This window comes from Kogia breviceps, chromosome 9 (genome assembly GCF_026419965.1).
Source record: "Kogia breviceps isolate mKogBre1 chromosome 9, mKogBre1 haplotype 1, whole genome shotgun sequence".
Taxonomy (NCBI): Eukaryota; Metazoa; Chordata; class Mammalia; order Artiodactyla; family Physeteridae; genus Kogia; species Kogia breviceps.
Genome location: NC_081318.1, coordinates 45,668,259 through 45,681,483, shown reverse-complemented (window position 1 = coordinate 45,681,483; position 13,225 = coordinate 45,668,259). Strand labels below are relative to the sequence as shown.

Here is a 13,225-nt window from a genome sequence, read left to right as displayed (position 1 = left end):
TAGATGTGAAGAGCATTTGGTCTCTCCTCATTTCTATGCACATGGAGATTTCATATTCATATCAAAGGAAGTCAGTTGTGTATGGAAAGGAGAAAATAATTTATGTTGGGGTCTTTATTTGTCAAACTCTATCAGGATTTCCTTCTTCTTGCTCATGAAAATGACAGAATTCACTTTAAATGCTTTGACAGCATGTGATGAAACTTTTATTGCTACCAGAGGTGGTAACCATAAAAATAATATTAGCTAATATTTATTGAGTACTTACAATGATCCAGGCAGCGTGCTTTGCACTATGTCTTTTTTTTTTTTTTTTTCGCGGTACGCAGGCCTCTCACTGTTGTGGCCTCTCCTGTTGCGGAGCGCAGGCTCCGGACGCGCAGGCTCAGCGGCCATGGCTCACGGGCCCAGCAGCATGTGGGATCTTCCCGGACCGGGGCACAAACCCATGTCCCCTGCATTGGCAGGCGGACTCTCAACCACTGTGCCACCAGGGAAGCCCTGCACTATGTCTTATTAATCACTGGCAACAAACCTATGAGGTGGCAGGTATTCTTTATTATTCCCATGTTACAGATAAGGAAGCAGAGACTTAGACAAGTTAAGTCTAAGTTCACACAGAGAAGAGGAGACAAAGTTAGTTCTCTAAGGCAGAACTGGCCAGCTCTAAAGGCCATATTCTTAACTTTTATTCTCTATTGTATCTCAATAAAATTTATGCTGATGATTGTCTACCACCTGTTAATTATGTATGCTTGTGTGTGTGTGTGTGTGTGTGTGTGTGTGTGTGTGTGTGTGTGTACTCAGTGCATTTGAATCTTTGGCTTTATCCAGTGCTGCCATCAAAGTCAGGTTTTTAAACATATTAATAGTTAATATGATTAATTTTCTATTGGATGAGAAATTGATCAGGCTCTGGCTGAGTTATTTGGGCATAGGTAAGAATGAACAGAAGAATTATAGCTAATGTTTACACCAAGCGCTTACTTTGGGCCAGGCACTGTTTAAGTCCTTTACCTATATTATCTCATTTTATCCTCACGACAGTTCTGGGAGAGAGGTACCAACGGGGTTTTTCTGAAATTTAGCAATAATCAACAAGGTGGAAAAATTGCCCTCAGATTGAAAGGCTGTATTAACACTTGTTTTAATATTTCCACATAAAATGACCCTTTGGAAACGGAATTTTGTCAGGACTAGTCAATTACCCATCCATACTTTCAGGTTTACTCATTCACTCAGAAAATGCTGCCAGCTAATATTTATTCAGTTCTGTTCTCAGTAATGGGTCTTTTTTCAGTAATGGACCATGCTGATGGATCAAACATAGCCCCTGCTTTTGAGATGCCTACATCTTAGCGGAGAGAGAACGGAGGTCCACCTACCTGCCGCCAACACTTCCTGCCCTGGTGAAAAACGGGTAAGAGAAACTGGATGGATCCAACCTTGATTGAGGAAGAGATACGATAACTAACAGTTTCTTAACATTTAAGATTGAATTGTTAATTCAATTTTGGTTGCTATCATGGAATTGTGATTATGCTGCTTTGTCGTAAGTCGGGAGTATTGCCCTTCCTGACCTCTAACTCTAACCAAATTCTTGCCTTTCTGCTTGACTGAGAGGTACCGAAAGCTAACCCCATTCAAATATTTTCTTTAAATGAGACTATTTTTTTACTAGAAACAAGAAAATAATATCCTCATTTACCAATGTCTATTCTACCACTAATATGAGAACTACACACAATTCTTTAAGCAGTCACTGAGGAGCATTAATGCCATTTAGTCGCCCCCTTGAGCAAGGATAACACTATTAATACTTCTGATGTTCCCCCGCCCCTTTAGGAAAAATGAGGGAAAAAGAAGTTGTTTCTTAATGTGTCAGTGAAAATTTCCCCTATACATTAGGTTAAGATATTTTTGTACTCAACCTGCATCAGAGTGGTGCAAGCCATTATGTTGATCATAAAATAGTAGTCCCCAGGAAGAGCTTAGCCAAGAACACTTGCTAGAGCAGCAGTGCAGTGTGCAAATCGTTTGTGCAAAGCATTGCTTCCATACAGCACCAAACTTATCCAGGGAGAAGAAATCACATGTCATCAGAGAACAGGTTTTCCATCTGATTTGTGCTCAGAACATGTAAAAAACATAGCAGATTGCATGCTGCATTGACTTAGGAACATACATATGCATTAAATCACTTATGTTTTACTCTTTTATGATGCTTTGGTGACTTGTATTTCTTTTGCATTTGTAATTAGAAGGTGGAACAGATGTGATGGCTTCGTTTAAAGTGTTATGTCCATTAAAATAACCTATACTACCAAGTAATTGTTTCCTCTAACAAGGGAGTCTGTCCATTGCGATGTCATTTTTTGAGCCATTTAAATCGACAGTGAGGAAAAACATGCGTGTCTTTAGGAAATGTGGATTGATTATGGAAGTCAGAAATTTGTGTGATGGGGTTCAACTATTTTTATATATTGGTTGTTGATTGTTTTTTTCTTTTTATTCAGAGATGGGACATCATCAAATAAACATTCATTCCTTCAACATCACTTTTTGTTCTCAAACTGAGACAAATAATCAGACCTGTCTGTATTTCCAGAGACCAAGACTTTTTTATTTTAGCAAGCTGCAGGACAGTAAACCTGAATACTCAACTATCACACACTTGGTGATCAAATGTAGTTGATATTAGCACCAGCCCTTTGAACCTAAATAAAATGTAGATTTTTATTTTGATCAGTACAGCTTTCTGGAGATCTGCAGTTGTGCTTGATTGAGACAGACTGTGACAGCCAACACAATAGCCAGCAGACAATTCTTTAATATATGAACTCAATTGACCCAATTACCCACCTCCAGCCCCAATGCAAATAGCATCTGTGGCAGCCTTTTCACCATTTTATTGTTGCAACATCAATGCACTTGTGATAAAAAAAAGTAACTAAAATTAGTCTTTGTAGATGCATATTAATACCTTGTACCACTATAGTTAAACAGCTATGTCTTTGAGTCACCAATGCTTGTAGACATATCCTCAAGTTCAAAGTTGACAATTTCTTTAATGGGAAATTTAATATTGGGAACACCACATGGTCTGTACATAGCTTAAAAAGACAGTATGGTTTCATACAAATTCCGTTTAAGATACATTACTGCCAAAAATAACAATCCTTTCTTGACATAAAGCATGCAGAAAGGCTTTATATGGGAGGAAATGTTGCAATGAAATATGTTATGATGATTATGATGTCCCATCTAATAATTGATGCTTCATATAGAAGGAGGCTGCTGAAAGCACTAGTATTATGCCCTATGAAGCAGGTGGAAAGAAAATTCTTTCAAACTCCTTTAACCAGATTCCTGAGATGGTCAGCATAGTTGTATAATTTAACACCAGCGAATATATTTTGAGCCTTACTTCTCCTTGCTTGATGGTTTTATAGGGGAGGAAAAAGTTTTCCTCGACCCTCTTAGGGTCTCTGGCTGAGTCTGAACATTAAATTAACAAAGACAGATTAACAGAGAAAAGTACGAAAATTCACCAAGTTTAAGTTTTACCTGACATGGAAACCTTCATAAGGAAATGAAGACGCGAAGAAACAGTTTGACTTGAGAACTTTTATGCTGGGTTTGATGCGGAGTGGGCAGTCATGCAGAGATATGATATAGGTTATGGAGTAAGAAGCAAGCGTAGCAAACTGGGGGAAACTTAGCAAGACCCGTTTGTTAGGACACTGTGTCCTTTGTCTTCAAAGATAAGGATGCTCTCCTTTCTTCCAGGTGTAGGGAAGGGATGTCTCACATGAAGGTTTATGACCTGTTTCAGGGAAGCAGGGTGGGAGGAAAGTCAAAGGGACTTTCCTCCTTCTGCTGTTTTCTCCAACTTCTTCAGCTTTAAATATTCAATATGCCAAGTGCCATATTTGGGGGTAATGTGTTTGCATTTACTGCAATATAGAAGAAAGGCTAGCTTTCTGTTTTTTCTGTGGAAGTTTGTCACTATTTCATGTTTTCCTTGTTTCACTAGTCATGACTCTGATTTTCTATTTCTATAATAAACATATTGAATGTACACTATCTGTTGATAGTAGCTCTCAAATCCTATTTGGAAGGAGATATACAGACACTCTCAGATCAATGGTTGTGAATTGATTTGACCAAGCAAATAAAACCTTTGATGTTTCCTAACGATTGATTTTCCATTTACAAAAGAGAAATAATGATAAATTTTCTTCAACTGCATTATATGCTCTGTGTTTCCTATAAATCCATAATTTATAAATTCTTTAAAGGTTTATTCAAAATGCCAATCAAGTAGTTGTTGGCAAATGATTGATAGATATTAACAGCAAAGATGTTGCAATAGGAATAATAAACTCAATTTATTAAATTGATATCTTATTGGTTAGTTAATTATTTCTGGATATTATATAAACAGACACTCAGGAAGTATGTTAGGGAGCCTCTATTCTACAGTAGCCAAAAATGCACAGAAGGTTCAATACTCTATAAAGCTTACAACTGCTCATAAATCCACTTATATAAAGTATCATTATCTCTTTCAAGCTCAGGGCCTTGGGGAATGAAAAGGAAGAGTTTAAAGATAGTTCTCTTATCAAGGAGGAAGTCATCTTTTGGGGACCCTTCTCAGCCCATCCTTTCAATAAGCATCACCTCCTGTGGGGTCACAACTGTGAGCCCTGGCAACCACATTTGTATGTTGGGATAGATTCTGCCCTTCTTCCCTCAGCAGATCAGGTGGGCACTGGGTGGTCCTTGCATGTGGCTGTAACCAGGGATATTTAAACACAAGTGTTGCAGGTCAGCCTTGTGCAGAGAGAAACAGAAAGAAGAGGCCATGCAATGTACCAGCAAGAATAGTTTTATGGCTTTGATGTTTGTATCAATGTTCTATCACTGATGCAATGGAAATATGAAAAACCAGTGTTTAGTAATGTAAACTCTCTTGAGTTCTTTGACTGAAATTCTACTGCTTCCTGGGAAAAAGAGGTTAGATTGGATCACTTCTAGGACCAATACTCTATGTAGCTGTATTTGATTTTTTTCTTCATATTTTACGAAAATACATTTATTTTCCTTAAAGGAAATTTTGAGGCTAGCAATAGCTAGTAGCCACTAAGTTCTTTGATTTTTGAAACTTTTATTTAGATTCACTGTAGCTAAGAAGAAATTAAGATTCCTGTGTCTTCTTCTGATAATGCAAGTAAAAATGGATCTACTTTATTGTCTAAAACAGGGGGAATCCTTTCATCTGTTCCCTTGAAAATTTTAATTATTTAAATGGAAGGAATTTTTTTCAAGTTTCTGGGACAACTACAGTGGCTGAACAGAGGTTTTCCAACAAGTAAAAGCTCTTCTCTTGCCTCTCCAAAGAATGCACCATTTACTTCTCTTCTAACCCTTGTTCCTTAAATGCTCCCTGTGTCCTTTGCCCAAACCTCTCCTGTTTTTCTGTTATTTCTCTTGGCAATTTAATCCCCTCTTACGGCTTCAGTGATGATCCAAAATTTGTATCTTCACCCTTAGTTCTAAGTCTGTAAATGTCCCAAGCATATATAAGCAAACTTTCCCCAAAGCAAATATAATATACATTTCCAAACAAAGATTGTGTGTATATAATATGTATGTATATATATTGTGTGTATATATATATCCCGATTTACATGTCTACAGTTCTGTATCTCCAACCACATTTAAAGTTGTCAGTCCCCAGGAGCTCTAAAATTGTACTGGTCATCATCCTTCCTAGACCTGTTTTTCTTTTTTGTTTATTTATTTATTTTTATTTTGTCTATTTTTGGCTGTGCTGGGTCTTCGTTGCTGTGCGTGGACTTTCTCTAGTTGCAGTGATCGGGGCCTACTCTTCGTTGCAGTGCGTGGGCTTCTCATTGTGGTGGCTTCTCTTGTTGAGGAGCACGGGCTCTAGGCGCGCGGGCTTCAGTAGTTGTGGCATGCGGGCTCAGTAGTTGTGGCTCGCGGGCTCTAGAGCACAGGCTCAGTAGTTGTGGTGCACAGGCTTAGTTGCCCAGCGGCCTGTGGGAGCTTCCCGGACCAGGGTTCGAACCTGTGTTCCCTGCACTGGCAGGCGGATTCTTAACCACTGCTCTACCAGGGATGCCCTAGACCTGTTTTTCTACTCTCTTCCTATTTCTGTAGTCAATTCTATCGTCTCATCTTCCCAGACCCCAAGCAGAACCTCCTGGCTGTCTTTCAGCTCTTCAGTTCTTTTTCTACCCCTTGCCTCCGATAGCAAAGCCATCTGCTGAGTCCCAGTGACTTTACCTCTTCTTCAGTGTCTGTCTTTTCTGACCCTTACTCTGCTCTACTGCATTGGGTTGCCAGCTCTTCTGCCCCAACTCAAAACGCTTTCCTCTTCCAACTGATTATTACCTGACTTCCAGATTAATCTTTTTCAAGCACAATTCTGATTTTGTTACAGTGCCGCCAAGGTATTTCAGTGGCTTTCCTTTGCATTCAGCCTAAAATCCAGGCTCGCAATTTGGCCTTAACGTACACTTTTGGTCTTTTCTCCTACTTTCTGCAGCCATGCGCTTGACATGCTCTTCCCACTGTGATAAACACCTAGCTTCTCCAACTACGTATGGCCATTTTCTACTCCAAACGCCATTACAGAAGCCACCTAGATAAAGCTTTCGCCAAGGCTCCCAGCTGGAAGGATGCTTCCAGTTCCCTGAATCCACATAGTTTTCGTTTTTCTTTTATCTATCTCATTAGTTTACCAGAGCTGCCAAAACAAAGTACAAAGACTGGGGGACTTAAACAATAGAAATTTATTTTCTGCCAAATCTGGAGGCCTAGAAGTCTGAGATTAAGGTGTTGGCAGGATTGAGGCCTTTTTCCTTGGCCTAGGCATGGCGGTCTTCTCCCTGTGTCTTCACGTGGTCTTCCCTCTGTGTGTGTCAGTGTCCTAATCTCCTTCTCTTAAAAGGACAGCAGTCATATTGGGTTAGGGTCTGCCCAAATCACCTCATTTTAACTTAATTGCCCCTTTAAAGAAACTGTCTCCAAATACAGTTAAATTCTGAGGTACTAGGGATTGGGGCTTCAACAGACACTATTCAGTCGCTAACACCTATCTTTGCAGCATGTCTCACTTTTTTGTGTACATATCATAACTTTCCAAATTTATTCTTAATATGAGAGGGCAGGGTTCACATTTCCTCCATGACGTGACTATGCACATCCCATCAACACTCAACACAGTATCATGCACGTAAGAGATACGTAATACTTTTTTTAAGATGAAAAGAAAATAAATTGAACTTTCTTTAAGCTACTGAGAAACATGAAGACTTTTAGCCAGGATTTTGCACATCGTTAGCGTTAGTTACACCAACCAACTAACTAACTAGCTGATGTGTATTCTGTCACAAAGTGTATTCTTAGGTCTGAATTATCTGACTAGCATTTCACAATGAGTATTGCCAAATGTCATATTCAAAGCGTTACAGAACGGGCGAGGACTATAAAAAAATGTAGTTTTGTCTCATGGCCAGTCTCTCTAATATGGAAACTCAATTCTGGCATAGAATTACAAATTGATACATTGCCTGTGGTGGATGGAAGATTCCTCAGGACTACTGAAATATTTGGTAGATACAGATCAATGACTAAAAATGACATAGATAATTAAAGATGGGCTAGTGGAGTACCCTTCCTTTTAAAATCAGCATATATGGATCTTTTGAGATATTGATCCATGTTTGCCCTTGGAAAATTTGCATAAAAAGCCTGCAGAATTAAGAAATATAAATTGGTGCAATTGGTACATAATATTGCTTCTGACTTTTACAAATGCCTATATTAGGATAATTAGCCAACTCAAAGTAGCTTGAGAGAGAGAGAGAGAGAGAGAGAGAGAGAACTTTTAGGCGCCTGTCACTGAGAAGTTTCAGACAAGCTGAGCATTAATTTTTTTTTTAACATCCTTACTGGAGTATAATTGCTTTACAATGGTGCGTTAGTTTGTGCTTTACAACAAAGTGAATCAGCCATACACACACATATGTTCCCATATCTCTTCCCTCTTGCGTCTCCCTCCCTCCAACCCTCCCTATCCCACCCCTCTAGGTGGTCACAAAGCACTGAGCTGATCTCCCTGTGCTATGCGGCTGCTTCCCACTAGCTATCTATTTTACGTTTGGTAGTGTATATATGTCCATGCCACTCTCTCACTTTGTCACAGCTTACCCTTGCCTCTCCCCATATCCTCAAGTCCATTCTCTAGTAGGTCTGTGTCTTTATTCCCATCTTACCCCTAGGTTCTTCATGACCTTTTTTTTTCTTTCTTAGATTCCATATATATATGTTAGCATACGGTATTTGTTTTTCTCTTTCTGACTTACTTCACTCTGTAGGAGAGACTCTAGGTCCATCCACCTCACTACAAATAACTCAGTTTCATTTCTTTTTATGGCTGAGTAACATTCCATTGTATATATGTGACACATCTTCTTTATCCATTCATCCGATGATGGACACTTAAGTTGCTTCCATCTCCTGGCTATTGTAAATAGAGCTGCAATGAATATTGTGGTACGTGACTCTTTAAATTATGGTTTCCTCAGGGTATATGCCCAGTAGTGGGATCGCTGGGTCGTATGGTAGTTCTATTTGTAGTTTTTTAAGGAACCTCCATACTGTTCTCCATAGTGGCTGTATCAATTTACATTCCCACCAGCAGTGAGCATTAATTTTAACATTAACTTTCTGACTCTCGCCCTCTCTCTCTCCATCTCTGTCTTTCTCCCCTACTTCTCAGTATGAAGGATTTTATCAGGAAAGAGCACACTCATCACAGAAACAAAGATGGCCCCTGTAGCTCCATAGACCCTTATGGAGGGTCATCATTTTAGAAGGAGAAAGAACCTCTTTCCTCTGATATACATATCAGCCCCCTCTTCAGGACTCTGAAAAGGGCAGGCTGGGGAGTTGGGTCTCCTGAAGACAGTGGCAGGTGGGGAGGAAGTACAGATCCAAAGAAAGAGAAGTGCAGGTGAGGCAAAAAATAACAGAAGCCTCTCACAACTGTTGAACTGTTTACAAACAAAATCTATTTAACCTCTTTCTTGGGAAACTTCCCATCTTTTTTTAAATTCAAAGTACATCAAAGTGGCAAAGATAATCCTTTTAAAGATAGGAAGTCCATAGAGAGTAAAACTTAATGCAATACAGTTAAATGAAATAAAGATAGGAAGTCCAGATAGTATTTTGTGATTAAAGTAAATGCTGCTGCATAATAAAAATGTTAGGTGTTGGATGTATTCCGGCCTTCCAAGGTGAGCTTTTAAAGAGTGGTAATGGTAGCTAGGTACATTTAGAATACTTAAAAGCTTTGGGGTAAAACAAAGAATCTGAATATGTTTTCTGGTTCCAAATCTTGTTCCTGCTGCTTTTGCTTATTGGAATTTTTCATTTCTTTCTTTTTTATTACTTGAGCAAGGGACTGAATTTCTTTGGATTTTGCTTCATTCACTTGTCAGATGAGGCTATACTTTTCTTGGATGGTTGATGCAAGGGTTAAAGAGATGATGCACATAAAATACGTGTCATGTAGTAGATCCTCAATAACGGGTGGTTTTCCAGCAGGATGTATACTCTTGACACAATCAAGTTTGATTTCCCTTTCCCTTTATTAGCCATTTTTTCCCAGTTGACAGTATACAATACAAATGGAAGCAAAAGTAGTTCGTTCAGTTGGTATGGACCAGAAGCAGAATTAATAATAAACTATGCTCACCATATTTCTGGTAATGAAAAAGACAAGCATATAAAAAAATTAATTACACCTTGTTATATGTCAGAAATCCAGTAGAAAGGAAACACAGAGCTGGACACCCACTGAGTCACAACCATGGTAAGGCGAACATTTTGATAAGAGAGAATATTGTACGTCACGCTGTCCCCGTCACTCTGTCAGTCATAGGTGACGCGGCCATATGAGGCCCGAAACAACGCACAGCTGCTCAGCACAGCATCCAAACCAAAGAATACAGCAAGGTCTTATATACTGACCCATTATTTAAAAAATTCAAAATCATATTTTCCGTTAATAGTGGAAAAATGGGTGGAGTACTTTACTGTAGCTTTGGATTTTGTGTTCAATATTTAAAGATGACATAACTTCCCTATACTTCTATTTCTCAAAAATAGGTTACTGGCAGGCTGAAAAGTGTTTTTGAATATCTCTGGAAAAGATTCCCTTCCACTTGTAAAATGGCAAACATCTCTTATAAGCCTGTGGAAAGAATACTTAAGGGAGAGTGTTCAATAATGTTAGTTTTATCTAACTGTTGCTTCTTTGGGCCCACAACTGAGATTAAATGACAGGAATGGGATTTTCATCAGAAGAAATCATTCTGGAAGTTAGAGGAAAAACAGAAAAAAAAAAAAAACGGAATTAATTTACACAGCCTAACATGATCATAATTTTCTTCGCATGTGTTTATTGTTGGTAAAATTAAGAAAACTTCATATTTTATTCTGAAGTATATTCTCGTGAAATGTACATGGCTGTGTGGTTAAATGTTTATGGAAACTTTTCAGTTTTTCCTGTTCAGCCTGCTTTCAAAATATTCAAATATATTTGGCTTTTGTAACTTCGCTAATTAAACCTTCTAAAACAGATGGAATTATAGAAATTAGAGGTATCATTTTAATTGGTTTACGATCTATGTGACACACAGTGCCATTCATACTGTATAAAATATATACGAATGGCTTGATAGAGATAGAACGCCAATTAATTTGTCTTTAACTCTTTCAATTAAATCTTGTTGTCTTTGTTATTTAATCCCCTTTCCTTTAGCCTGGCTCCAAGCTAGTCTGGTCAACCCTAACTGTGAAGATACAGGTTGTAACCTGAACCATATTGGAGAGTTTCTTTTAGGATGACTGAAGGGTGGAGAGAATCTGAATTTACCTTCTTTCTAAAGAAAATAAATGACTTTAAGCCTTTAAGCCTGAGTGTGGCAGCCCCCTGGAGTGTTGCATAGATTAATCTTTCTTTTTAAAATATGATTACCTAGTGTATGTGAGCAACCATATTCCTCTGATTTTCTGGAATACCCTTGATTTCAAATATTCTGTGTTACCATCCCACTAAGAACACTTGCATCTATCAGACCTCATGTTCAGATGTTTGAGTTGAGATGGGGAGCTATAATCTCTGTACATAGATTTTTAGAAGATTTGTATAGGCTGCTTCATGTGCGTCTGTGTGCCTGAAGATCAAGAATCTGGTTGAATAAAGCTCACCCAACCCTCAAAGATTCTAATTTTAAGGCCCACGATGAAGGCCTTGATTAAATAAAACTGGTTTACCCAGTAAAATAACATGCCGTTTTAAAAAAAAACACTATACTGCCTTTTTTGGGCTAATTTTTAACAAAATTAAACTTGACTGTTTCTTTCAAATATCTCAAGTTGCCATTTCAATGTGATTTTAAACACACTATTCCCCTTTGTTGCCATGGTAACAGGTTTGGGCCCTCATGGGTGACAGGAAAGTATCACAGGACTGGTTCCTGTTTGAACACCCATGTTCACTGGGTCTTGCCTTGCAGTGCGAGGACAGAGGAGGTTGGAATCACTGCACTTCCCACAGCAAGGTAAACCCATGTATCAAGTCACACTCAGAGCTGGGAAAATCGCCCACAGCAGGGACAGATTACCTCTTACAGTCAGTATGGAGAACGATTCAAATGCTAGCTTTAATGATCCCAGATAGAGCCCTTCTCCTCCCCACCAATGTGACATTTTGCAGACATTTTATATATCAAGGAAATATTGAATTGAAATGTGCTTCTGAGAATGCCTACCGACCTGGCTCTAGGCATCTTCCAGTGTTGCAGGGGTCAATTAAAAGAACGAATCAACTGTTTTTAAAACTTTAAAATATTTTTTTAAAAAAAGGTGGGGTAACGAAAGTGGACAAAAAATAATGTTAAATAGCATGGAGCATGACTAATGGCGCTAGCATGTTAAAATCATTGGGAAAATGTCCTTGGAAGACAAATGAATTTTCAGCAGAATAATTAACTTAATTAACAAATTTGCATGCATATTCATCAGGCTATTGAAGTCTTTCCAGCCCAGCTTGATGAGCGTTGGTGTAATAATTGTCTCATTTACATTCTGCAATCTACTACAATTTAGGGCATGCAAAAAAAGCCGACCTCTTCCCTTTGACTTTCTTTAGAACCCACACACTCCTAATAACAGGGCCATCACCCAGTCAGTGGCCTTAAGTTCTGGCCTTTTGAGAGAACCCCCCCCCAGGAGAGCTGACTATGGTTTCCCCAGCCCTCAGCCTTCCTCTTCTTTTTTCTTCTTCTTTTTTTTTTTTCCTTTTGGCCCAGGTTCTCTGTTTTTGCCTCTGCTTGCTCTCCTGGGTAAATCTTGGCACCAGTTCTGACTTCAAATCTCCTGGGTCGCCAGACTGCATCATGTAAAAATTGCCATTTCCCTCTATCTCTGCAGGGCAATCTTTAAAGGCAGTAAGGTGTGACGCTCCAGACTGGCAGCTTGGCAAGACAGAGCCCATGGATACCAGCACACGGGAATCTGGACCGTTCACTCTGACAGCAGTCAGCACTGGGAACAAAAGGAATGGAGGGGAAAAAAAAGAGCAAATGTATTTTTACATATTGTAGGCATATGGCCACAAGACCAGCAGAAATATATTTAATTACCAATTGCGTACATTGAGGAGAAAAACAGTGGGAAGGGAGAAAAAAAAATTGTGTACACAGCAATATTATTCTATTTTAACTTTTCACCTCGTTTTTGTTGTTTGTTTTGTTTTGTTTTGTTTTTTAGATGAAGATGAAAGGGATGTTGATTAGAATTGCGAAGGGTTATCTGCTGGAATCCTACCAAAGGTGATGTGGGTTTTGACATGCCTTCCTGAATAGTGTAACGTTACATAAGAAAATATAAAAGTTTTCTTTTAATTATTTTAATTATAAAATAATTTTACTAAGGTATTTTGGGGGGCCTGGTGGCGGGGGCCTACCTGAAATACAACAATTAGACAACCTTACTGTTCTGTTAAAACTGTACTTCTGATGTTACACATTCGTTTGGGCCTTAACAATGAACAAACCACCTTTGAAAATTTATAGTTTTGTTCTTCCTTATGAAATCAGAACAGTTCAGCCCCCATTTACTGTCT

At 38.7% G+C, this 13,225-nt stretch overlaps 1 long non-coding RNA gene across 3 annotated transcripts in view; it reads left to right on the top strand.

Moving 5' to 3' along the window:
• LOC136794842 (uncharacterized) overlaps nucleotides 1-13,225 on the top strand; it is a 110,698-nt gene that overhangs the window by 14,857 nt on the left and 82,616 nt on the right. For all 3 annotated transcript variants that reach the window (XR_010842170.1, XR_010842169.1, XR_010842168.1), the window contains exons 2-3: nucleotides 1,301-1,420; nucleotides 12,871-12,932. This is a non-coding gene — a long non-coding RNA (uncharacterized lncRNA). The remainder of the gene's footprint in view (nucleotides 1-1,300; nucleotides 1,421-12,870; nucleotides 12,933-13,225) is intronic.